The sequence below is a fragment of the Gorilla gorilla genome, chromosome 21, assembly GCF_029281585.2.
Source record: "Gorilla gorilla gorilla isolate KB3781 chromosome 21, NHGRI_mGorGor1-v2.1_pri, whole genome shotgun sequence".
Classification (NCBI taxonomy): domain Eukaryota; kingdom Metazoa; phylum Chordata; class Mammalia; order Primates; family Hominidae; genus Gorilla; species Gorilla gorilla.
In genome coordinates this window covers 34,597,455-34,624,927 of record NC_073245.2, presented here as the reverse complement: position 1 = coordinate 34,624,927, position 27,473 = coordinate 34,597,455, and the positions used below count along the sequence as shown (strand labels likewise).

At 44.9% G+C, this 27,473-nt stretch overlaps 1 protein-coding gene across 5 annotated transcripts in view; it reads right to left on the bottom strand.

Moving 5' to 3' along the window:
• SYNDIG1 (synapse differentiation inducing 1) overlaps nt 1-27,473 on the bottom strand; it is a 196,772-nt gene that overhangs the window by 19,839 nt on the left and 149,460 nt on the right. The window lies entirely within an intron of this gene.

The window sequence follows — 27,473 nt, the reverse complement described above, 5'->3', positions numbered from 1 at the left end:
TTGACTTCTTTATTTAGACCTTCTAATGAAGTGCCGACTGTCAGGTGCAAGCTAACAAGAATGTGCTTGTTTGGAATGAATTCCAAAGGAAAGATAGGAAATTCTCTTGTATTGAACTCGAGAGAAAAAGATTCAAAAGACTACGTGAGGGTCGCTCTCTTAGCCCATTTTGTGTTGCTATCACAGAATACATGAGGCTGAATAGTTTATCAAGAAAACAGGTTTATTTGGCTCATAACTATGTAGGCTGGAAAATTCAAGACTGAGCATCAGCCGGGCATGGTGGCTCATGCCTGTAATCTCAGCACTCTGGGAGGCTGAGGTGGGTGGATCACCTGAGGTCATAAGTTCGAGACCAGCCTGGCCAACATGGTGAAACTCTACTCTACTAAACATACAAAAATTAGCTGGGAGTGTTGGTGCACACCTGTAGTCCCAGCTACTCAGGAGGCTGAGGCAGGAGAATCACTTGAACTCAGGAGGCGGACATTGTAGAGAGCCGAGATCACGCCACTGTACTCCAGCCTCGGCGACAGAGTGAGAGTGGATCTCAAAAAAAAAAAAAAAATACTGAGCATCTGCATATGGTGAGGGCCTCGGGCTGCTTCGACTCACTGCAAAAAGTAGAAGGAGAGACTTGAAAGCGGTATGCATGCACAGAGATCATGTGGTGAGAGAGGAAGTGGGGTGTGCCAGGCTCTTTCTAACAGGCAGCTGTCGAAGGAGCTAATAGAGACAGAGCTCCCTCACACCCAAGGGAGGGAATTCATCTACTCATGAGAGATCTGCCCCCTTGACCCAAAGGCTTTCCACGAGGCCCCATATCCCAATATTGCCACACTGGAGATCAAATTTTAACATGAGGTTTGGAGGTGACAAACACCTAAGCCATAGCAGTTGCCTAGCCCCCTGGAGCAGTCACTGGGAAATCACTGATGTGTATAGGCAGTGTTGCTTACTGTAATGTGTGCATGTTCCCTGGTCTGTCCACAGTCCTCTAGGCATTGGAGGAACATGCATGGCTTCCTCAGAGCTGCATGTGGGGCTTCAAAATGAGATGCTGGACTTGAAAGGGCAGGTCTCTACCCTGACATAAAATCTGACTGAAGAGGGGCTCAGATGTGAACTGGGGGCTTCCTGGGCAAGTGCATGCTCCAGCTCTCCTCTCTCCAGGTGGATGGAGGTGGCTCTGTGTGGGACAAGGTTACATGATCACATTCCCATGGGAAGCACAAGCTTGGCTTCTATCCAGGCGAGAAGGGTGCCTTGACTCCTGCAAACCATTGTTGTAGCTGGCCAGCACCAGGTGTTCTCTCTAGAGCCCACTGTGTTAGGGAGGAGAGAACCAAGATTTGAATATTTTGGTTCCTAGGACTGTTGAGATGATATCAAATGATTTGCTGAGCATTTTCAGCCTGTGAATACAAGATTAATCAGATGGTAGCCACGTATACTGGTGGTATGAGTCTCCCCCTAGCCCAGCCTCCGCCTCTCTCAGCCCAGGTATAGCCTGGGTGCAGACCTGCAGCTGGTGAGGTGAGGGGACAGCAGGATCATCTGCTGGTCCAGACAGTGGATTCGCCCACTCTCAAAGCTGAGAGCTCACTGCACACACCGAGGCAGTCTTCCCCCCTCACTTCCCTCTTTCACTCTCCGTTGTCCTCTCTCCCTCTTTTCTCTGGAGCCCTGTGCCGGTTTTCCTTGCTGAGCTGTTTCAGTGAGAGCCACAGCCACAGCTGTGGCACCAGTGCAGCCATCAGCATCCTATCCGGCAGCGTGGGCTCTCGTCTAATGGTTGGAAAACCAGCTATTTGGTCTGCTCATCTCGAATTGTGGGTAAACGAGCTGTGTTCCTACTCAGATTATCTAGGCCCAACTGGGTGCAGATGCTTCCCATTGAAATAATTATGAAAAAAGTAATTAACATGGGTGTTTTGCCTGGAATGTGGCAAGATCCTTAAGGACAGTTTGGCTTCCTCATTACAACAGGAGGCTCACTTCACCACCAGGAGAGAGCAGCACACTGCCACATCATTCATCTGGCTGCAGATGGATCCCAGGAGGCACGCTTGGTAACTTTAATTTCTCTAACAGTTCCTTCCCAAACTGCCTCTCAAGCATTTTTGCTAACGTAAGAGCATTTTTCCAGGGTCAGACTGACCGGTTTCAAACCCATTGCTTCACTGTAGTGTGACTTTCTACAAGTTTCCTTCTCTGTGCTTCAATTTCCTCATCTGTAAGCTGAAGATAATGAGTTACTGTGTCATGGGGTCTTTGAAAGTACTAGGGTGTTAATATACACCAGTCTTCAGAACAGTACCTAGGACACAGTAGTGAGTGTTCTGGTGATCTATTGTTCTGTGGCTAAGTACCCCAGTGGCTTAAGACAACCACCACTGGGTGCTTATGAATTCTGGGGTCGAGAATTCAGGGAGCACTCAGCTGGAGAATGGGCTGTTCTGGAGGTCCAATGTAACTTCTCTCAGATAGCTGGTTCCTCGGCTGAGATAACTCAGAGACTAAGCCCGTTGACCAGAACACCTACAAGTGGCCTTTCCATGTGACTTGGGCTTCCCCACAGCATGGAGGTCTCAGGGAGGAAGACTTCTTACATTGCAGCTCAGGACTCCAAGAGCAAGTGTCCCAGTGAGTGAGGCAGAAGCAACAAGGCCTCAATGATTCCTGGCTTCTGAGGTCACACAGAGCCCTCTTCCTGCACTCCACTGTAACAAGCAAGGCACTAAGTGCATCCCAGTGCTATGCAAAGCACTAAGTCAAGAGGTGAATGAAATTATATGCCTTAATGGAGAAGGGGCAAGGCCACATTGCAGAAGAGCATGTGTGCTAGGAAATGCTGTGGCCATCTTTGGGAGGTAAAATTTACCACAGTGAACAAAATGTTTTAACTGTCATTTTAATTAACCTCTGCCTCATCATCTATGTCAGCAATAGAGGGCTGAAGATTCACAACAGCCTTGCTTCATGGATGAGCACATGGAGACTCCATAGAGCAGACCAATTTGCTCATAATCATGCACCTAAATCAAAGTGTGTTTGGAAGCTGTCATATCCTGGAATCCATTGATTTTTCTCCCAAGTTCCCTGGGAATAAAGTGTGGGTGTTTGCGTGTAGCTAGTCTAGATGATTCTCTTTTTCTTCTTTGGCATAGAAAGTCTACTTCTTGCATTTCAAAATATATGAAGCTGCAAGCTAATTATTGCTAAGGCTCAGTTTTCTCTTTTTGATGATGTGTCTGTTTTTCTATTGAGAAATCTGGGGCCAAGTGGAAGAACTCAGCATCACATAAGTGGTTGGAAATCACATATTTAAAGGCTCTTTCCACAAAGCTGTATTTCTTCTTAGAGCATCTCTGAAACTATTCTGTATGACACTGTCATGGTAAATATGTGGCACTGCGCATTTGTCAAAACACACAGAACTTTACAACACAAAAACAAAATCTTATTGTATTCAAATTTAAAAAATTGATTAGGAAGTCAGGGGATGCCAGGAGGGAATGCAGATTATGATGGATTAATCTAACTGTATTACAAATTTATGAAACAACCTCACTGAAGGGGGTGAGGAGGGTGTTGACCAAAGTAACCCTGGAAACGAGTGGAGACTGCAGGACTAAAGGCAGAAAGAACTGCACATAAGCACAGCACTCTAGTTGATAAAGTTACTTCTCATGAACACGGCACTCTAGCTGATAAAGTTACTTCTCATGAACACAGCACTCTAGCTGATAAAGTTACTTCTCATGAACACAGCACTCTAGCTGATAAAGTTACTTCTCATGAACATGGCACTCTAGCTGATAAAGTTACTTTCATGAACACGGCACTCTAGCTGATAAAGTTACTTCTCATGAAGATACAGGTTGACAGTTCTGACACTATACACTTATACTGGAAATGAACAATTAAGTAAGTGGATAGTGGATGGGTGGAGCCAGGTTTCTCATTGTTGGAGTAGGAGGGTACAGAGAAGTAAGGGAAGAAGGCTACAGTGATGTGTGACAATGAGTTAGAGTTGGAGGCATCAGTATGAACTCACATTTAGCTTAATACAGATACAGATGGATATATTATATATGTACATAAATAATTATACATATAGAAATATTTCTACATATTTAAATAGTAGAAATACTTTATATATAGAACTAATTACGTTGGTGCAAAAGTAATTGCAGTTTTTGCCATTAAAATGCAACTAACCTAACAGTAATGGCATGAGGATACATACATTTATTTCCTAGCTTTGTCACTGAGAGAGCCTAGAATCAATGACACCCCAGAAGCCACAAGCACACCCAGTGCCCAGATCTTGGTTTCGAACCCTATTCTCTAATGAAAGAACCAGGGCTCCATCGGAAAATAGCTGATTCTGGGACGTGGACAGGAAACATACAAGATAAACCTGAAGCAGCATCTTGCAGTACAAAAATGTAAGAAAGTGCTTCAAAAAACAAAAGGATGTCAAGCGGACACAGAAACCAATCTGAAAGAGCTCCCAAGGGTCAAAGCAGCAAATAAATTATGTAGTTTTGGATTAGAAACCAAAGTATAACATAAATATCCAAGGGTCCATACTGACATAAATAAATGGATGAACCAATTAATGGAGGAGGATAGACAAATCTCCCACACAGACAAATTCCAAAACATTTATCTAAGTGCTCTGCCCTTAAGGTGATAAAGTATTTTCCACCCTACCCTTCGAGTGTGGGCTGTGCGGTGACTTCCTATGACAGAGGACAGCATGGGAAGGGGGAAAGGGTGACTCTGCAGTGGAGGCCCTGACAATCCCTCTCTCTCCAGGTGCAAGCTTGACATCAACAGCAACAAGTCACACTGATAGCAGGTGCCCCTGATGTGACCCCAAGTCTATAACCTCAGTCTAATAAAGACATCAGACCAATCTCAACAGTGGGGCCCCCCACGATGTACTTGACCAGTGCTCTGCAACATTGTCAAGGCCATCAAAAACAAGGAAACTTATTTGAGAAACTGTCACAGCCAAGAGGAACTTAAGGAGGCACAACTACTAACTGCCATATGGTTTCTTGGATGGGACCTTGGAACAGAAAAAGGACATTAGGTAAATCTTGAAGGAATCTATTATGGACTATGGTTCTTTTTGTTTTTTGTTTAACCATAGAGTCTACATAGTCCATGGAGTGTAGTTTTTGATAATGTGTTAGCAGTGGCTCATTAATTGTGACAAATGTGTTACACCATAAGATGTTAGGGAAAGGAGAAACCAGTTAAGGGATACATGGGAACTCTGCGTACTGTCTTAGTAAATTTTTTGTCAACCTAAAACTATTCTAAAATAAAAAGTTGACTTTAAAAACATCAGGGCGTGGCATGGTACAAGGTGAGAGACCAGGAGCTGTGAGTCTGCAGACCCTGCTGCACACTCTGTGCTCCATCCTTGGCTGCCTGGTGGCAAGGTGGGCAGGGCACAGCTTTAGGATAGGCTGGCCCAGCTCAAGTCCAGCACGTATATTAACTAGTTTACATCCTGTTACTATTTTATCTGAGTATCTAGTTTTATTTTTCTCCCTCAAATAGAGTTATAATACCTATTTTGCTGGTTGCAACAAATATTAACAAAAATAACACACTGACTTACAGCTTTATGTCAAACACCATACAGACAACACTTTACTTGCCTCATCTCGTTTCTTCCATTGCACAACACTATGTAGCAGGTACCATTATCAATACTGTTTTCCTCAGCAATGTTTTATGTTAACATACAGAAAAGTTAAAAGAAACTACAGTCAACACTCATATACTCACCACTTTGGTGTACCATTACCATTTTGCTATATTTATGTATCTACCCAACTCTCCATCCATCCATCCATCCATCCATCCATCCATCCATCCATCATCATCTTTTTCAAAAATGTATTTCATAATAAGTTCTCCTAAACATGTCTGCATGTGAAACCATTAATGCTACTTTAAAAATGAGGAATTAAGGTTCAGGAAGGTGAACTTTATCCAAGATCACATAGCTAGTGAGTAACAGCTTCTAACTCTTGGATTGTAGTAAGTGCTCATGAATAGAAACTACTGTCATCAATATCATTCTCTAAGCAAAAGCTACTGGGAAAAAATGAGGAGGTTTAAGATTTTAAGAGCTAGGACAGGAAGGGCAGATCTTTCTTTTTAAACACCCATGGGGGACGAAGAGCAATTCTTAGCAACCAAAATGAATGGACATTTTGGAGTGACCAGCTGTGTGCATGCAGGCTGGCAGGCACCTGCCCATACGCCCTCCGTGTGCGCCATCTCCCTGACACCATGCTACCTGCAGAAGCACCCCTAGGACTCCTGTGTTTTTGTGTCCAGTGAGCTTCCACAAGTTTTGCTGTATTATGGGTGACATATTAGTCCTATTGTTCTCATCTGAAATCTCCTCCTTCCAGTCAATTTCACAGAAAAACAATTACATAGTAAAACAAAACACATTTGTTTACAAGGTCTTCCCACACTGGGGCCACTAGATAACCATGAAATCTAACGCTTTAATTATTTAAAGAAAAGCTCCTTCCTTCCTTCCTTCCTTCCTTCCTTCCTTCCTTCCTTCCTTCCTTCCTTCCTTCCCTCCCTCCCTTCTTCGTTTCCTTCCCTCCTTCCTTCTTCCTTTTTTCTCCCTCTCTCCCTTTCTTTTCTCTCCCTCCCTTCCTCCCTTCCTCTCTCTCTCTCTCTCAATGTCTCCCTCTTTCTCTCTTTCTTTCCTTCTTTTTTTTCTCACTGTCACCCAGGCTGCCAGTGGCATGATCTTGGCTCTCTGCAAACTCTGCCTCCCAGATTCTCCTGCCACAACCTCCTGAGTGGCTGGGATTATAGGCACTCCCCATGACGGCCCAGCTATTTTTTGTGTTTTTTGTAGAGATGGGGTTTTACCATGTTGACCAGGCTAGTCTTGAACTCCTGACCTCAAGTGATCTGACCACCTTGGCCTTCCAAAGTGCCGGAATTACAGGCATGAGCCATTGCACCTGGCCAGAAAAGCTTATTTCTTAAGAAAAAAGAATAAATATTTAAGCACAAAACTGAAAAAATATGTAGTGTTATTTACTAGAATGAAAATTTGGGGGGCAATCTAAATGCCTTAAAATTTATTTGTGAATAGTTAAATAATCATGTTGTGTCCATATGGTGAGATATCTGGTAATCACAGACAATTATGCTTATAAGGCAGTGTTAATTACATGGAAAATGCTCATGGTATTGATTATAAAAAGGCAGACTTTAAAATTTAATCTTACCTATAAAGAGAATAATGTTTAGAAAACAGGACCGGAAAGAATCAGGCTAAACTCTTCAGGGTAATTGCTTCTGATGTTTTCACCCTGTTTTTCATAGTTTATCACAATGCCCAAAATTTCAATTGTATTAATGTTAACAACAACAAGTAAACCACATTGATACTGCAGGATGCCATTCTGTCCTGGTCAACATCACGCCGACAACTCAATTTATTTCTCCAAGTGTGAGCAGCTAGGATGGTGGCAGTGTCCCCATCACTCAGACTAGGGAGCTGAAGGGCAGGGACAGCAGGATGTCTCCCATCCCCGGAGATGCCGAGATGCCTTTTAGAATTCTGGGGAGCTGCTGTGAAAGCCTTCATGTGTGGGGAACATGCCTTGACCCTACTGTCCTCACTGGGCTCTGATATGCAGCGGCAGGGACTGCTGTCTCTGCAGGCTGATAAGCCTTCATCATCACTGTCACATACGAGCCCCCAGTAGCACTGGAGCCAGTGGGCACATGCATCTGGTTCATGCCTCTGCTGAGATGTGCTTTCCTTGTTGGCCATCTGACAACCCTCCCCTGAGCCTGTCACGTTCTCCCTGCCTGCGTCTTACCTCTCCCTGGGAGCATTTCATGCCCTCTGTGTGCACCCCTCCTGTCTCCACATTTTAGGCTGCACACAGTGCTTTGTATTATAATAATGTGTGCGGCCTTTGTGGGTCTTGCCGTTGGGACAGCACCTCCTCAGCTCTGCTTCCTGGGCCCCCATGTCAGACACCTGCTGCTGATGTCAGCTGCACCCACCACGCTGGCAGGGAGGCCCAGTCCAGGTTGCCATCTCAGCACAAGTTCTGCATGCCTGGCCTATGACCTTTGGCACCCCTGGGCTACCCCTGTGTTTATTTCTTAAACAGTGCAGTGTGCTCACTCTCAGAGCCTGGAATCAGAAGCCATCACAAGCCCAAGCTGAGTCATGCACAGACTTTCAAATCAGAGCCTGAGCCTCTGCTTCCTCATTTAATATGCCATTTATCTTGACAATGGCCATTCCTTTTTTTGTTTGTTTTCAGTAGCAATCACATTCACAGATATTCATCCAATGACATTTAAAAACATACAAATTCCAGGCTGAGTGTGGTGGTTCATGTAATCCCAGCCCTTTGGGAGGTCAAAGTGGGGGTATTGCTTGAGTCCAGGAGTTTGAGACCAGCCTAGGCAATGTTGTGAAACCCCGTCTCTATTTAAAAAAAATACAAAAAATTCACCGGGCATGGTGGTACATGTTTGTAGTCCCAGTGTCTCGGGAAGGGGCTGAGATGGGAGGATCGCTTGAGCTCAGGAGGTGGAGGATGCAGTGAGTCCTGATGGTGCCGCTGCACTCTAGCCTGGGTGACAGAGTGAGACCCTCTGGAGACAGTCTCCAAATAAATAATAAATAAAACAATTTCTATTTTTACCTTATACCACATTGCTGTTCTTAATATGTATATGCAAACTTGTCAGTTATATTCCCTTTTTTAAAAAATCCGATTTTGCACCTGCAGCATCCATCTTGGTTTTTCTGTCCTTCTCAGCCCTGCACTGTCACTGGGTTGACCAGCTTTGGTATGAGTTGACAGTGCAGCTTTGTGCTGGCTGCTTTTCCTCTGTGACTGAGAGGTGAGCCGTGCCTGCTTTGCTTGGGTGACTCATTCACCTCCACTTTTTAGGACTGCGTGAGGCTAAGTGATGCAGTGTTCGGAGGGAACACTCTCTCGGACACTGGATGACTGGATGTTAGTCCCACCTTGGCCATTAACTAGCTGTGGCCTTGGTCAAGGCATTTAACCCCTCCAGGTCACAGCAGTTTCTAAGATGCTTCTAGGATAGCCCTGGATTTCTGCCAAGAAGTCTCGACTACACAGAGGAGTCTACAGATAGCTGAGGGGTGTTCTGGGGCTGGGGAGCCTCGAAGGGAGCCAGGGTGGTCTACACCAGCAAACTAGGTGGGTGCAGCCCACTGCCTCTGCCCTGCTGTGGTGACTGAGGCTCTTGGTGACACCTGTACACCTTTTACTGCTGGACCTTTGACCGGTGCCTGCTGGCACAGCACCTGCTCTGCTCTTTGCCTGTTCTGTTTCTGGCATCACCTGCCCCCTTCTTTCCTTGATTTGAAATTTAGGACTTTAGTGACTTGATCTGTATCACATCTAGGAATATCAGCATTTTAGAAGGGTCTTCTCTGTGGCAGAAGTCTGGAGAGCCCACATTTTGCTGGGGTTTTCTAGGTGAGCAAGAGGCTTCATGAAGAAGATCCAGTGGCTAGGTGGGACCTCTGAGGGCTGATGTCTCTGAATGAGAGGGTTGTCTTTATGGGCCTATTCTTTCTGTCTCTCCAATGCCACTGCTTTTCACAGGGAAGAGGCTGTTAGAGTGGAGGGAGGGGACGCGGAAGGGACTTGAAGAAAATGTAGCTCTGAAGGGAAGGAATTGTAAATTACCATGTGGCTTGTAATTACCATATGAGACACACCACAGAGTGCTGGGTTTCTTGCTCACTGTTCACTCCTCTGTTCACTATGTACTTGGCATCTATGCTGCATGTAGTTCCATGTGGGATTCTGTAGGAACTGTACCAAGACCCCTCTTCCCATCCAGTGTCCCCTCCTCAGCTGCCGGAAGGGTGGGCTGCTGAGGCTGCAGCAGCCTGCCCTCCCCGGGCCCTGCCCGTGGCTGCAGGGAACTGCCTTGCAGGATCCCCCACAGGGAAAGGGTCAAGCAATGACTTCCCATGTGCAGGGGAAAATTCTCAGGAGCCTCTTGGATGGTATGCAAGGCCTCAATTGCAACTTGTGATTTCTTACTGCGCCCCAGGCAGAACCTAGGTCTGTTGACATGATCAATATAGATTTTATCTTATAATAATGATATAGCAGTTAAAAAGAAATTATTTAGGCAGATAGCGAGGGTAAGAGAGTCCTTGGTAAGATTTTCCTTTTAATGAAAAGCAGCCTCCAAATCACTTCTTTTCTAACAAAGAGCAGCCTGTAAAATTGAGCTGCAGACATAGATAAGCTGGAAGCTTGCACGGGTGAATGCCAGCAGCTGTGCCAATAGGAAAAGGCTACCTGGTGGCCAGGCAGGTTCAACATGGCACTCCATCATCTCCTTTCCTTGTCAACCACGTGCACAGTAAGGAGCAGACAACATGGCACTGGCCAGGTAGAGACCCCATCTGCATAGTAAAACATTAGGGAGAGGTGGCCAGCTTCTTTGCGTGCTATGTAAATGGCACACCTGGTCCAACCAATCTTTGGGCCCTATGTAAATCAGACACTGCCTCCTCAAGCCAGTCTATAAAACCCCATGTACTTTGCCACGGACCAGAAGACCCACTCAGGTGCCCCTCTCTCTCTGCAGGAGAGAGAGCTGTTCTCTTTTCTCTTTCTTTTGCCTATTAAACCTCCACTCTTAAATACACTTCTTGTATGTCCATTTCCTCTATTCCCTTGGCACGAGACAATGAACCTTAGGTATTTACCCCAAACAATGACGCAGCTTCAATAATAGATGAAAATCACTTCCAACTTATGTATGATGAAAAGAAGTTAAGCTTTCTCATGAAAATTGAAGTATCCTATTTGCAGCCCAGTCTCATATACCGGCAAATATGGATATAAACTTTCACCAAAAACTACATTTGATTGGAACATTGTTCAAAGAGCCCCCCAAAGTCCAGACAACAGTGAACAAGCAGTGTTGGAAAGACAGCTGGGTCAACGACAGTCATTGTTATGCAGGTATTTCACGAATGCTAAAGACAATAACTACAAAATTTCCAGAATATTGGAAAGTATTGTCAGTGAAAACATCGAGATACAGAAAGTGTGTTTACTCTCCTGAGAATAAACTGGTGAGAGGGTCCCCACAGTGGTAGATGGCATGGTGACTGGGTGCTAGATGTGTGTGCATATGCAAATGGCTGAGTGTGGAGGAAACTGGAAGGGCGGTCGAGGTGGTTAACACAGGTTACCTGTGTGGCCATGAGATCCACCCTCAACACAGAAGGGGAGAAAAGGGTGCTCTGAAAAACAAGAGGCATGTGTGAATAACTGCACTGTTACAGAACTACGTGTTTTGTGATGTGAATGTAATTGTAAAAAAAGCTTATAAAAAGGTACTCCTTTAGTCGGCCTCCTCATCAAGAAAAGTCTCCAGTTTAGAAACTTAAGTATTTAATAAGAAAGATGAGAACTGGGGGCAAGACCCAACCAGCACAGAGACCCTTGGTGTCCACTGGGATAAGGTGCAATGTCCCTGAATCTGCAGTGAGCTTTTATCATAGCAATAGGTTCTCTTCTTTAGAATCACGGGCGGGAAATTATGCAAGATGACCAGGAATGAAGAGCGCGTTCGCAAAGGCAGAAAGTTATAAAATCTGTGAATGATAAGAGGAAGCTGCTTTGGTCAGAGGTTCTGTGAAGCATGAGGAGATAGGTGTAGAAATAAAAAGTTAGCAGCGGATTTTGTGACAGGACGATGGGGCTCTTCACTGCATGGTTTCTCCTCCTCTGCACACCCAATTCTTCGTGTGTTCATGAGTCACCACCGTGAAGCCAGCACCTGGGCCCACGGCCCAGCAGGAGACAAATGAGGTCTTCACTGCCTTTCCTTCCCAAGTCTTGGAGGCTTCCCGCTGGCAGGGTGAGGAGTGGGCAGAAGCCCTTGCTGTCCCCAGCTGCGCCCCCTCAGAACAGGCGAGGAAAGCTGCTGAGTCACACTGCCAGGCTGCTCCTGGGGCTGCCGCGTGGGAGCTGCAGGATCCGATGATGCCTGGGAGACACTAGCGCAGGCTCTGTCTTCTGCTGAGTCACTGTGAGACACCGCACAACCAATGCTCAGCAGCTGTAAAGAACTGGACTGTAGCGCCCTGGAAGCTTCCCCCCAGCAACCACTGAAGATACTCCAGGACTCCTTTCTACAGCAAAAGGCACCACTGACAGCCAAGTCTGGCAGGAGGACATGTTTGCATTAAAGCTCATGAACAGCAGACTAAAAACTGTCAGAAAAATAATGTCTACAAATTAATAAAATGTGAACACCCAATACAAAATGGTAAATGTAGAACTAGAAATTTGTACAGGAAATAAAAGCAGGAAAAAAAATAACACACATAAAGATGTTCAGCTTTATAGTAACCAATGAAACACAAACTGAAACTGACAATATCTTTTATCTATCAGATTGTTGAAAATGGAACACTGAGCTCAGGTGGGAAAGACAGGCATTCACATTTTGTTAATAGGAATGAAAACTGGTACGGACTTCTGGAGGAGAAGTTACAGTATGTAGCTAAATTTACATGTGAATAACCTTTGACTTGGTGGAATTTCACTTGTGGATATCCTATATTTGCAAAAGGAGAAGTTGAAAACAATTGATATGTCCATTTTTAGGGAAAACATTACTGTAATGAAATTATTGCAATTCATACATCAAAATGCTACAAAATCATTAAAAATGTCAATGCTGGTGTTTATATGCAGATACCAGAAGTATTTACATTATGTGAAAAAGCAAGCTGCATTGCACTTTGATGGTCTTCTATGTGTAAATCAAAACTGCCCACACACACATTGATAAAGGCACAGAAAGACGGGGTCCCCGTGGAGGAGTGGCTCTGAGAAAGGGGCGTGGAGGAGAGGTTCAGTTTTCATGCTTTCTTTCTCCATTCTCTTCCTCCTCCTTCTGTTTTCCATGTTGAGTACACTATATTTGAAAAGACAATGAATAAACAAATCCAGACATGTGTCTATGTGCTCCGCTGATAACGAAGGGAACCCCAGGCAGAGTTTGGTGGATGCAGGTGACCTGGGAGGGCAGGAGTGAAAAGGTGAGAGCGGCTGGTGTGGGTGTCATATGCTGTGCCCACACCCCAACAACCCTGAACCATGGCCTCCCCTAGGTGCTGGGGCTCCTAACCAAGAGCCTGGTCCATTAGGACAGGCTGACTTCAGCATGTGTTACCTCAGGAGTCTCCACAGCAACCTCAGAGGGCATTCACACCCAGACTGCCAGCCCCGTCCCCAGAGCTTCTGAGTCAGCAGGTCTTGGGAGCTGATGAGAGTTCACGATCCTAAAATGTTCCCAGATGACCCTGATGCTGCTGGTCCAGGGAACCAGCCCTTGAGAACTGGAAAAAAGGATGGAGGAATTGAATGCTGCCATTCCTTCCAGGGTGATCAACTAGAATCAAAAGGGGACCAACTTGGAGGGTTTCAACAAGGTTCTTTGGAACATTCCCCCCGTGAACGTTACCAGTTAATATTGATTCATGTTTATTTCTGAGCCTCCCCTACACCTGCTCCCGTGCTGGGTGCTGGGACTCTGCTAGGCACGGATAAACCAGGAGGGGCACAGCAGGGGCATCACGCACTCCACTGTGGGCCTTCGGGCTGGGTGGTGTCAGGGAGGAAGGCACGTGCCAGAGAGGTGGGCAGTGGTGGCTCTGCAGCCAGCGAGAGCTCAGATCCTACATCTGTACTCAGGACAGTAACATGTGCCTGAATGATTGGGGCCAGGACATTCTGGGTCTGGAGGCACTCTGACCAGAGGGACAGTTTCCAGGCATGCTTCCTCACTAAGTGTTTAGCATGGCAGTAAGCTTGCTGCAGCAAGCCACATCATGTTCAGATTCGACACGGTCTGCCCATCGCCTCTGATTTTCCTCGGGGGAGGAGGTCTAGAACAGAGCACAAAGAACCACTGGAAACTATGGGAAAGGTTATTCTGTGATATGAAAGCCTGTGGTAACTTTATTGACCAAAACAAACAAACAAACAAAAAAACAAACTTCACATAATCCATGGCAGTACCCTCCAGAGCCTTCATAAAATAAGTTCATTTCGAGTTCTGTTTCAGCTTCTTGCGAATTTATTCCAGAAGGGAGGAAAACAGCTTGTCATCCTTGTGTCTGGAAGCCCCGATGGCCTTCCCTTGTTTCCTTGTAAAGCCACAATTATTTACAGGTCTCTTTGTCCCTCCAGCTGGCACTAAATACTCGAAGGGAAGCAAGGCTTCCTGCTGTTTCCCCGCTCATGGCAGCAGGGCCACGTTATCATCTTGTTACCTGGACTCTTGACAAAGAACAAGAAAAGGGACCCCTATGGTCCTGGGATCAGGGGTCTTGAAAAACTCTCATTGAAATGAGGCAGCCTGCTTTTTTTCACTGGTGTTATTATTAAATTAGGTGTGAACTCTCGCCAGATGTGGTGGCTCATGCCTGTAATCCCAGCACTTTGGGAGGCCGAGGCAGGCTGATCACCTAAGGTCAGGAGTTTGAGACCAGCCTGGCCAATGTGGTGAAACCCCATCTCTACTGAAAATACAAAATTCAGCCAGGCATGGTGGCATGTGCCTGTAATCCCAGCTACTCAGGAGGCTGAGGCACAGGAATCACTTGAACCTGAGGGGCAGAGTTTGCAGTGAGTTGTGATCGCACCACTGCACTCCAGCCTGGAGCGAGACTGTTTCAAATAAAATAATAAAATAAAATAAAATAAAAAGTAAATTACGTGTGAAATCTACACAGCAGGGAATTCACAGAACTAGAAAGATAGGCTGACTTCCAAACTCCTCCCTGCCCTCTCCTGACACCGCCCTGGGCCCACAGCCCCCACTTCCACAGAAAGACATCTGGGAGATGAATGAGTCTAGTTCTGGTCTAGTCTGTGCCACCCTCTGAAGATAGGAGCAGAGGATGGAGCAGAGGATGAGGCTACAGGGACATGCCTAGCTGGACAGCAGTGATGCTTTGCTCACATTTTTGAGTCTTGGTTGATGTAACTATAAGCAATCTAAGCTCTTATCAAAATGTTGGGTCCTTGGTTTCAGAAGTCACCAACACTGCAAATGTACTATTTAAAACAAAGCCAGGTGATAGTAGAGTATAGAACTAGCCACAGAAGCTTATTTTATTACAACTCTTTGAAAATAAAGCTAGCTTCACAGAATATGGTTCTGCATAGAAGTGTATATACTTACTATATACACATATATGTGTGTGTATATATATATATAAATCAAGAAAGGTGCTCTCAGCAGGAGGAATTTTTGAAATTTTTCTGATGTGTTTGTTTCCAGGAGAGATTCCTCAATGCTCAGATGCCTGAGCAGATTTTACATGATAAAGCTGTGCTCTGGAAGTCCTTCCCAGGGTAGCCCTGATAAACTAAAAAGGTCCTCCTGATCCCAAATATAAAAATCTCACCTTTTTATGAAGAAAAAAGTTTTGGTAAATTGGTTCAAGAATGAGGATTTTGAATTTGAGGCTGACAGTTCCTGATGTGTGGCTGACAGTGTTGCTTTCTGGAGGAGACGATGAGGCCGTCGCGCCCGCAGGTGGGGATGTGGTGGCTGATGAGGCCCTTCCGTGGTCCTGAGAGGCCTTTGCTGCCTCCACCTGCCCCGGAGCTCACCCTGACGCATGGCGATGCCCGCCGCAGGAGTCACCATTTCATCTTCCGCTTCTACAGCAGGGAAGATGCCAGGCCACGGTTTCCAACCTTGTCTGGGCCCACAGGTCCCGGGACATTCTGAGCCTTTTCTCTAATTTCCCCAGACTTCAATTTGAAGCCTTCTAGGCCACAGCCTCTTCCTTGATTTCCATGGTTTCCCTTGTATGTCACAAAGTAGAGGCTCCCTAGCTGGGACTTTTGGGGCAGGGTTGATTTCCTGTCATTGCCCTCCATAACAACATGCCCTGTGGGCAATCCAAGGGTGTCTATGACCACCTCAGTTAAAGATCTTCTCCCTCATTTCCATCAGCAGCCAAGCCAGCTCATCTTTCAGACCCAAATCATCACGTGATCCTGCTGTCCTCCTTTCTTTAGAGAGTGTTCTTTATTGCTCCTAAGGCATTTGCCTTCACTTCTCTTTGTTCGGTATTAATCTCACCACCAACTGCTTCAGAGTCACCTTCCCTCTAGATGGGACATTCTATAACTCAGGGTTCTTGTAGAGGGGCAATGGCAGAGAGGCAGGGTTCCCAGCAGGGGTGGCCCAAGGGCAGCCAGGCGACAGTGGACGAAGGTCCGACAAGTTCTGAGGATGCAGCATGAGGCTCCCAGGACCCAGGACCTCAGGAGTGTGGACGTTGCTGCAGCCACGTAAGGGATTCTGCTGCCTTTGACACAGAGGGGCTCAGGCCCACCCCACCACAAGGACCTGCCTGGTGAACCATTCTGGATTCAAAAGACCCTTGAGATAGACTCTCTGGCTGTTTCTCTGCTCTCCTGGGTTGTTTCCAGTTTGGGGCCCTGATGAATAAGGTACCATGAACAATCCTGTGTATCTCTCTTTGTGGACATTTCTGAGTTCATTTCTCTTGGGAAAATATCTAGGTGGGAAGGAGGGAAATACATGTTTATGTTTCTAAGGAAACTTCAGATCATTTCCATAGTGTTTGGAGCATTTCACCCTCACATCAGCAGTGGGTGAGTGTCCCAGTCCTCTAGGTCCCGGTCAATCCCCAGCAGTCTCAGCATGTTTAACATGGACCACTCCTGTGAGTGTGTGCAGAGGCAGCTCGTGAGGTTTTCGTTTGCACTCCCCTGATGATACACGATCATGGGCACCAACTCTGTGCTTCTTGATTTTTGCATATCTGCCTTTGTGAATTAACTATTCAGGTCTTTGTCTTTTTCTTATCGAGTTCTGGCATTCTTCACCACCACCAGCAGAATCTCTCACTTTATAGATGATGCATCTCCCGTGCAGTCACACAGGTGGTCCATGCAGGGCTGGGCTTGGACTCGGCTCCTGACTCCAGGCACTTGTGCATGACCTCAAAGTATAGAATATCCTGAGTGGAAGCAGAAAGGCCACTTGGCAGCAGGAGGCAGAGACACATGACCACTTGCCTGTCTCCAAGCAGTTATCTCGGCAGCTGATAATATCTCAGTTCCGGAAGCTGCCTGGGCTCCTCACTCTGGTCTACCCTCCCTGGCAATGGTGCTACAAAATGATTTCACAAAACCTGCATTACATTTACTTCTCCTTGCTGGCAGTAAGCCATGGCTAGCTTTGTAAATCACTTTCAGTTTTGAAGCTTCAGTGGTGTATAAACATGTGGAAGGGCCCCAATTCTCCGTGTTCCTACAGCACGGCGTGGCACAGACAGTGGTGGGCTTCCTTTCCTTGGCTTATTTGTATGGTCTTGACACAACAGAGCTGCTGACTGCTGAGTGGGCCTAGGTGGCTGTGAGTGCCTTTCTCTGTGGTCCTCATTTGGCTTCCTGTCCATTTCCTTCCTCCTCCTGTGCCTCCCTCCTTTCCTCTTCTTCCTGTCTCAATTTCTCCTTGGCATATTGTTTATTTAATTGCCGTGACTCTTTGAAAGGCCCTGAAGTCAAAGCAGTCAGTTTCGATTCTCTTGCCCAAGAATTTCCACCTAGGACTTTCCTCCATCCTAAGACACTGCTGAGGAAGTCTCCCCAAGGGCAGCAGCAAGACCCATCTGAGAACCCCAGAGGCACACTCGCCTCACTGGTGGGAGGCCACTTCAGCATAAGCGGGGAGCCGACATGTCCATGTCTGTCACAGAAGAGTGTGTGGGTTCCTGGGCCTGCCCTTGCCGTGGCTTGTGTGTAGCAGGCCAGAGCCGGCCTTTCTGGCTCACATATTCTATCTGTAGCCTCTCAGCTGAGCATTCACCTCCACTGTCCAAGCTCTGCGTTCATTCTGCCTGAAACAAAGCCATTTGCATGGGGCTAACGTGGACAGATACAGAGTAGCTGTGGCTGCCTTTCTCATGAGGACCACTATGCCCTCAAAATCATCATCTTCTTGCCTTTCAGGGTCTAGATCTTAGAATCCATATGGGGGGCTTTAGAAAGCCTACAAACCTGCTTGCTTTCCCTCCCACCCAATCTGCAAAGCGTGGAGACTGGAAAGCAAGGCTGACCTTCACTTCCTGTTCTAGGATGATCAAGGGCAGGTGGAGGATGCAGCTCCAGATAATGGTGACAGAGCCCTAGCGCCATGCGTTTGGCAGAAGGGAAAGGGTGGAGCAGGGGTGTGTGCTTCCTGGGGACCCCCAGCTTGGCTGCAGCCAGACTCCCCTCCCCAAGGGTTCTGCTGGCCCCACTGCCACTCACAATGTGCTTTGATTGGGTGGGGAGCAGAAAATGCAAAAGAAATTTCAAGGTCCATCACTTAGAGGACAAATGTATATCATTATGCATTGATATTGCCTTTCTTGAAGTGGAAATTCTGCTCAGGGTCCATGCCACGCTTTCCTCCAGTCAGTAATAGTGACCTTCTTCACTTGGAAATCTTTTCATTTTCTCTGCTATAAAGCCCTTAGTGAGGCCACCTCAATTGATGGTCCACACACCAATAAATATATCAGAGGATGAATAAGCAGAGTGGCTGGCAGGATGGGGAGCACAGAGCTGCATAATGGAAGGTGTCAGGGCTGCTGACTGCAGAGGAGTACTTTGCTGCAGACATCCAAGTTCGCGGGGCTCCCCCGGTACTCTCTTCAGAAGAGTGTCGACTTTAATGGCACGCGGGCTCTGGCAGTGCCAGAAAGCTTTCGACCTGCTTCCTGGCAGCCGTTGCTAATTCTTTTCTTTTCCTCCCAGAGAATTTTTACAAAAGGAAGTAGGGGGCTGAGCATGCAGGGGATGCCCCGGAGAGCGAGCCGTGCCCACAGCTCACCAGTTTCCTCCTTCCTCTGTCCTAGAGGGGGACCATCCTGCGCTCCTCTAAGTGCCATAAGTACAAACAATCAAAAATGATTTAACATCCACGCTGCACACCAATGACATGAATAAAAGATTTAAAGATACTGCCACAGCTCAGAGAGCTTCCTCTTCAAGTTTTCATCACTACGCTGCTCTCCGGCCCGAGGATCTCCGCCAAGTGACTGAGCACTTGATTCTCCAACCTCCAGAGGCGGCCCTGCTCCAGGGCAGCATTAAGAAGTGCTGAAGAGGGGGCTTATTCTTAGGGTTCCCCCAGCCTTGTTCTCCACTTGACAGTGGGACCCTGTAGTCAAACAAGCTCAGAAAAGCATTCCCTTTTAGTTTGGTAGCAAAGCATTTTGTTGTTGCTGAGAATTGATTGATGGACATTGCTGAGACTGGGAATCAAACCAGTGTCAGTTCCAGTCCCGGGAACCGGGGAAGGCTTCATGTCTTTTAGCCTTTGAAAGATGCACTACGGAGAATGTTTTCTGAAGTGTAGGAGAAATATCCTTTTGTTCAACGGACATCGGAATGCGGAGACTGCAGCATGATCCTTTTGGTAGGTCATCAGAATCAGGGGAGGAGCTCTCAAAACCCAACCACTCAGGCCTCACCCTAGACCAGTCACACAAAATTCACCAGCAGAAGGGCCCAGGCATCAACAGTCCTTCAAGTTTTCCAGATTCCTTAGGTAGATAAGACTGAGAACCATTGTTTTCATTGAAGTAGAGCAATCAGGTTATCCCTTGCTCCTCGAGTGAGCTTTGTCATTTGTATTTTCAAGGGACTGGTCAATTTCATCTAAGTTACTGGATTTACAGGTACAGAGTTGCTCACAGCATTCTCTTATTCTCCTTTCAATGTCCCAGGCATTAGGAGTGATGGCCCCTCTTTCATTCATGATACTGATAATTTGTGTTGTCTTTATCTCCTGGTTAGCCTGGCTAGAGGTTTATTAATTGTGTATCTCTTCAATTTTTATGTTTTCTTTTCAAAGAACTGACATTTGGTTTTGTTGTTTTTCTCTACATTTTTCCCGTTTATAATGTTATTCATTTCTTCTCTAATTGTAGTTATTTCCTTCCTTTTGTTTAATTTGTTATTTCTCTAGTGCCCTAAGGTAGTTTAGATTATACATATTGAATCTTTCATTTTTTCTAAGATATGCATTTAATGCTATAAATTTCCTTTTAAACATTGCTTTAACTACATCTCCCAAATTTTAAATTATATTTTCATGTACACTAAGTTGAAATATTCTTAAGTTTTCCTTGAGATTTATTCTTTGACCATGGGTTATTGAGAAGGGTTTTTTTCTAAGTTCCAAATATTTGAGAAATAACCTGTATCTTTCTGTTATTTTGTTCTATCTTAATTATTTTGTTGTCTGCCTCACATACTTTTTATTTTCTCTACTGTTTTTAATCTTTTGAGGACTTTTTTGTGACCCAGAATGTGGCCTATATTGTGACTGCTTCATGTGCCCCTGAGAAGAATGTACATTATGCTGTTGTTGAATGAAATGTTCTTTTAATGTTAATAAGGTCAAGTTGATTGATAGTGCTATTCAGGTCATTTTTTATGATTTATATCTTCACTACTTTTCTCTCTGCTTGATCTATCAATTACTGACAAATGGGCATGAAAATCTCTAACTACCATTGTATCTTCTTCTTTCATTTCTATCAGTTTTTGCCTCATGTTTTGACTTTGTGGTTAGGAGCACACGTTTAGGATTGTTGTATCTTCTTGGATAATCGAACCCTTCATCATATCCAATGTGCCTTCTTATCTATGATAATCTTTGTTGTTCTGAAGTCAGCTTTGTCTCAAATTAATACAGCCACTTCAGCTTTATTTTGATTAGTGTTAGCATAGTACATCTTTTTCCATTCCTTAATTTTAACACATCTGTATCTTTATATTTAAAGTAGGTTTCTTATAAACAGCATTCTGTTGGGTCTCTTTTTTTTTTTTTTTTTTTTTGAGATGGAGTCTCATTCTGTCACCCAGGCTGGATTGCAGTGGCAGGATCTCGGCTCATTGCAAGCTCCACCTCCCGGGTTCACGCCATTCTTCTGCCTCCCAAGTAGCTGGGACTACAGGCACCCACCACCACACTCAGCTATTTTTTTGCATTTTTAGTAGAGATGGGGTTTCACCATGTTAGCTAGGATAGTCTTGATCTCCTGACTTCGTGATCCGTCGGCCTCGGCCTCCCAAAGTGCTGGGATTACAGGTGTGAGCCACCCCACCCAGCCAGTTGGGTCTCATTTTTAAAACTGCAGTTTGACAGTCTGTCTTTTAACTGTCATATATGACTGCTAATTAATACAGTCAGATTAATGGTTGCCATCTTTGTAAGGTTGTTGGATTTGTTCTGGCTTTTTTCCCCTTTTTCAGAATCTTCTAGTTTCAACTGAACATTTTACATGATTCCATTTAATCTCCTCTACTGACTTATTATTTATACTTCTTTTTTAACATATAGTTTAGTGCCCAGGGTTCATAGTATACATCTTAAACTAATCTAAATTTACCCTCAAATAATACCATACTGCTCCATGTGTTGTGCGGGTACCTCACAACAGAGTATTTGCCAATGCCCTTCTCATTTCTTGGGATGCTGTTTTCGTTTTTCACTTGAACACATGCTCTAATCACCAAAGGCAGCATCACTATTTTTGCTTTAAATGGATAGTTATCTTTTAGATAAATTATGAGTAAGAAAAACAAAATATTTTATTTCACTTCTAGTTATTCTTTTTTGCTGTACTTTTTTTCTTTATGTAGATCCAAATTTCTGACCTGTAACATTTTCCTTCTGTTTGAAGAATTTCCTTGCTATTTCTTATAGACTTCAGACCTGCTGGCAATGAATTCCATCAGCTGTTTATCTGAGATAGTTTCTATTTTATCCTTGACTTTTGAGGGATATTCTTACTGAATATGCAATTCTAACTTGCCAGTATTTTTTCTTTATTTGTTTCTTCAAATCTTTAAAGATTACAGTCAACTGCATTCTTAGTTGCACAGTCTCTTTTTTCTTTTCTTTTCTTTTTATTTTGACGGAGTCTTGCTCTGTCACCCAAGCTGGAGGGCAGGGGCATGATCTCAGCTCACTGCAACCTCCGCCTCCCGTATTCAAGCAATTCTCCTGTCTCAGCCTCCCGAGGAGCTCAGATTACAGAGCTGCACAGTTTCTGATGAGAAGTCTGCAGTAGTTTTAATCCTTGTTTCTCTAAAGAGAATTTCTTCATTCTTTTCAGATGTATTCAAGATTTTCTCTTTGGTTTCAATTTTCTATGGTTTAAACAGGATATATCTCAGTTACTTTTGGTTGTTGTTGGTTTGTTTTTGTTTTTTATTCTAATTCTGCTTGATGTTTTCTAAGCTTCTTAGGACAGTGGCTTGGTGTCTATGACTAATATTGGAATATTCTTGGCCATGATTTTAAAAAATATTTCTTGTTTCTTCTTCTGGTATTCCAATTTTCATATGTTACACTAGTGGTTGCCAACCTTTTTGGCACCAGGGACCAATTTCATGGAAAACAATTTTTCCATGGATCAGTGCAGAGGGGATGGTTTCGGAATGAAACTGTTCCATCTCAGGTCATCAGGCATTAGATTCTCATAAGGAGCGTGCAACCTAGATTCCACACATGTGCAGTTCATAATACGGTTTGCACTCCTATGAGAATCTAATGCCACCAGTGATCTGACAGGAGGAGAGCTCAGGTGGTAATGCTCACTCACCAGCCACTCACCTCCTGCTGTGTGGCCCAGTTTCTAACAGGCCATGGACCAGTACTGGTCTGTGGCCTGGAGGTTGGAGACCCGTGTGTTACACTATTTTGTATTGTTCCACATTCCTGGATTTTCTGTCCTGCTCTGTTTTATTTTCCATTCTTTTTTTCTTTGTGTTTCAGTTTGGGTCATTTCCTTTCACCTATCCTCAAGGTCACTGATTCTTTCTTCAGCCATGTCAAATCTACATATGAGCCCAATAAAAAATTATTCATTTCTTTGTCTGTTTTGTGTTACTGGCATTTCTTTTCATCTTTCTGCTGACATTCATTTTCTTATGTGTTGTCTACCTCTTCCATCAAAGTCTTTCACATATTGATCATAATTGTTTTAAATTACATGCCTGATAATTCCAACATCTGAGTCATATTTGAGTTTGGTTCTGATGATTATTTTGTCTCATCAGTGTTTTCTTGACTTTTGGCCTGCCTTGTAATATTATGTTGAAATATAGACATATGGTATAGAGCAGAAGATACTGAGTTAAATAAGACTTTCAAGTGAGAATTGATGTTAGTTTGGCCAGGAGTTGAAGTGTATTCGATGTTTGGTGTAGATTTAGGTGTCAGAAACTTCTAATGTCCTTATTTTTGCCTCTTCTCTTGGCATTTGGGTTCCCTTATATATGGCACCTAAGTCAGAGTATATGCCTTGTGGTTTTTCAAGCTCAACTCATGGTTATTATACTGGAAGCTCATTCACATGGTGGTAGGGCATAGGGAAGGAAATGTTCTCTGATCTGATCAAGTATCATTCTTTGGAGTGCATAGTTGGCCTGGGGTGCACTCCAGAAAAAGGTATGATAAAATCTTTCTGTCCCTTCCCAGGGTAGAGTTTTCCCCAAAACAAAAGGATGCCACTGCTTCAGATACTAATACAGGGGAAGAAATGAGACCCAGAAGACACATCAGCACATGGGTTTGGGACCAAATGGCAAAGAGTTATTTAAAAATATGAATAAGCAGAGTGTAAACTTAGAAATGCAGTATTTCAGCAAATCTGAAATAATACATTTTGCAAATGGCCACTTAACAAGAGAGAATGCCAAATTGGTGTTTACCATGTGCTAAGCCAACCAACTGAAACCTTCAAAGTGCAATGCACTTATGATGTGATAAATTATTTACTTAAGTAGCAAAAGTAAATAGATAAGCTTTCCCAACACTTTGTTTTTAGAATAACAAGTGAGATGCATGTGGAAGATTAGCAAATGCTTTAAGGTTGCTCTCTTTTGTTGAGACAGTTTCTATTCCTTTCTTGTACACATACAAAACATCAGGCTGCAGATATTTGATGGAATATGCTAACTTAGCTTATTTTTTAACACTCTCAAAATATTTAATGCTATCATTTAGCATTATCAACGTAATGCTGTTTACTTTGCCCATTGAAGATTCACAAGATTCTTAGCCCTTTTATCTCCATCAGGTAATGTGTTTATCATCGCTTTGTATGCCAACGGGCACCTGAGAGGTTATAATAGCATCTCAGTCAAATTGCCTTTTACCTTTTACTGAAATAATGCCATGAACTTATAAGAACTGACAGAAGGCATTTCAGGTCAAAGAGATTTTGTTAATTTGATATATTGTTTTTGAATAAAGTATTTAGGAAAACAATTGTTCTGTCATTATTCATTTTCCTATGAACCTATTAATACAAATACGTTATGTGTATAGTTTTCTTTCATCCTTGGAAATACAGCTGTGGCAGACTATATAGTCCCAAAATAGCAGCTGCAATTTTTCCCATCCATTATAATATTCCAGAGCCTTGACATCTATGTCTCCTCCTATGAATGCCTTGACAAGTACAGTCCAGTAGAAGTGATGCTGCCTAGCTTTGAAGGTTGGATCATAACCAGATCTTGTGCTCCACCTTGACGTTTGCTTGAGGAACCCAGCTGCCATGTTGTGAGGAAGCTCAAATTAGCCTATGTGCAGAAACCACATGGAAAGGCAATGAGATGGGCCTCCTATGGATAGCTTGTTTAAAGTCCCTGCCAACGGCCAGCACTGATGACCAAATGTGGGAGTAAAGACACCTCCAGATGTTTCCTCCTAGCTGTCAGGTCACCCCCAGCCTTGGGTCTTCCTAGCTGAGGTCCCAGACATCATGGTGCAGAGACAAACCATCCTCATGCTGCTTCTTGAACTCCCAACCACAGAAATCATGAGCATAACGAAAAAGTTGTTTATGCCACCATGTATGGGTAGCAGCAATAAATAGATCAGTGTCGTAAATACAATTTTGAGGTTTATCAGAAAACGGGGATCTGGAGTTGTGTATAAAATACTTTCCTTTAAAACTGATAAGAATCACATAGATTGTGGCTTGAAGGTTGCAGGAACTGACACAAGGTTGTCCTGAAGAAGAATTTACCTTCTCCTGTAAGGTCTTAGGGAAGCTCTCCAGGGTGGCCAGGATTTTGAACCTTCTTAGTTGAGTCCATATTTAAACTCCCACGGCCTCAGTTTCCTCATGTGCAGAACTCCACAACATGCCTTGCCTCGTGCAGGGTCTGAACTTGGAAGCCTCTGCATCACCCTTTCTCTCCCTCAATGCCACTCAAATGGAAGATACAGAACCCTGATTTTGCACATGAAAGTTAGGCTGGGTCATGCCACATGGGGTCTGGGATACAGTATGTTCTGGTCACTAAAAGATGACTTTCCTTTAATGGCTGGAGCTTTGTTGTCTAATAACATCATGAAGATAATGTAGTCAATCTGGGCTATGCTATTATATAGTGGCAACACTACATTTATCTTAATTATAAACATTAAAAATACATACAATGTATAGCAAGGTTCTTGAATTATGTGTGTGCATGCACTTGCAAATGCATGCTCTTGTTTATGTCACATAAATACCAGCTCCCCTGAGAATCATCTACGAACAGGAACATGAGGATGGCAGACTTGTCTCTCTTATCACTTTGCAAATATTGAGAAGTGAAACAAGACTGAAGTAGTGTTGTACAAGTGATTGGCTACCCTCCAGCTCCTTTCATAACAGCAACATTTAAAGAGAACAGACTTGATGATGACAATGACCAGTGGGCCCAGGAGGAATGGACCTGGGTCCCCACTCTTCAGAAAAGCTGCAGTGAAGGCCTTAGGAGCTTATATGGACACACTGTGCAGCCAGTCCAGATCCTTGTTATGCACCTGATTAAAGGATCCTTGAGGTGTAACACTAGTCAAGTTTGGCTGAGGGCTGAGGGTTCCACTAAGTCAGACACACAGGCTTAACATAGGCATTTTCATTTTTCCAGCATTTAAAACAATGAGATAGACTCAAGACCACAGCTTTTCTTTAACCCTTTTGGCAGTTTTAAATTCCAGAAGGCTTCAACACTCCTGCTCTGCAAAAGAGACCGTAAACCTCAGTCTTCTCATATAAGAGCAGGAGGTTCTGCAGAGGCCATACCTGGAAGAAAACAGGTGCGTTTTGTCTCCCTCTATATTATTTGATGATATTTTTTGTTGTTGTTGCAATTAAGGAAATACAAGCCCTAATGCCCTGGTCTCTTGGCTACAGCAGTTACATATCTGAAACAACAACAACCACCACAAAATAAATAAAATAAAAAACAAAGAAAGGAAAAAGGAAAAAGAGTCACATGGAGGGGAAGAGGTAAGAGAGAAAAAAATAAGAGACTCATCCAAAAGAAGAAAACGTCACAGCGGCTCTTCTCAGTGTGTAAAATATTCCATTAGCTTTAATACGTGGAGGACATTAGCATTATGCACAGTGGGAAGGAACATTTTTAACACAGAACCTCTTCTTCCAGCTTCAAAAGATGAGAGGAAAATATAAAGCTAATGAAGCTGCTGTTGGGATGATGTCTTTTTTTCCTCGGAGTATAGAGGAGAATACCCCTTTGGGTTGGCAGAATAGCAGGCTAGTCGGGACATAATTTGTCTGGTCAGAAATGACCCCGACAAGAGAAGGAGAGGCTGAGCCCCGTGGTGCCCACGAGGCCTGGTGCTCTGCCTCCCAGAGATGGTAGAGAACCCCCCTCCCTGGGCCCTCCCCAGGGACCCCCTTCCCCAGGCTCTCCCCCCTCCCCTGGATTTCCTCGCTCCCTGGGCTCTCTGCCCTCACTGGGCTCTCCCCCTTCCCTGGGCTGTCCCTCAGGACCCCCCTTCCGGGGCTCTCTCCCCTCCCGGGGCTCTCCTCTCTCCCCGGGCTCTCTCCCTTCCCCGGGCTGTTACCCCTCCCCAGGCTCTCCCCCTTCCCCAGGGTCTCCCCCTTCCCTGGGCTCTCCCTACTCCTGGGGTCTCCCTCAGGACCCTCCTCCCCGGGCTTTCCCCACTCCCCGCGTTCCCCCCCTACCCGCGCTCTCCCTCTTCCCCCGGCTCTTCCTGCTTCCCGGGCTCTCCCCACTCCCCAGGCTCTCTCTCAGCATCTCCGTTCCCCAGGCTCTCCCCTCTCCCCAGAGTTCAGCCCCCAGCCGGGGTCTCCCCCTCCCCAGGCTCTCCCCCCTCCCCGGGCTCTCCCGCTTCTCCAGGCTTTCCCCGCTCCCCGGGCTCTCACCCCTCCCCAGCCTCTCCCCACTCCCATACCCTCCCCCAGAAGCCCCCTTCCCGGTCTCTCCCCACTCTCAGACCCTCCCCTAGGACCCCCTTCCCGGGCCTCCCCTCTCCCA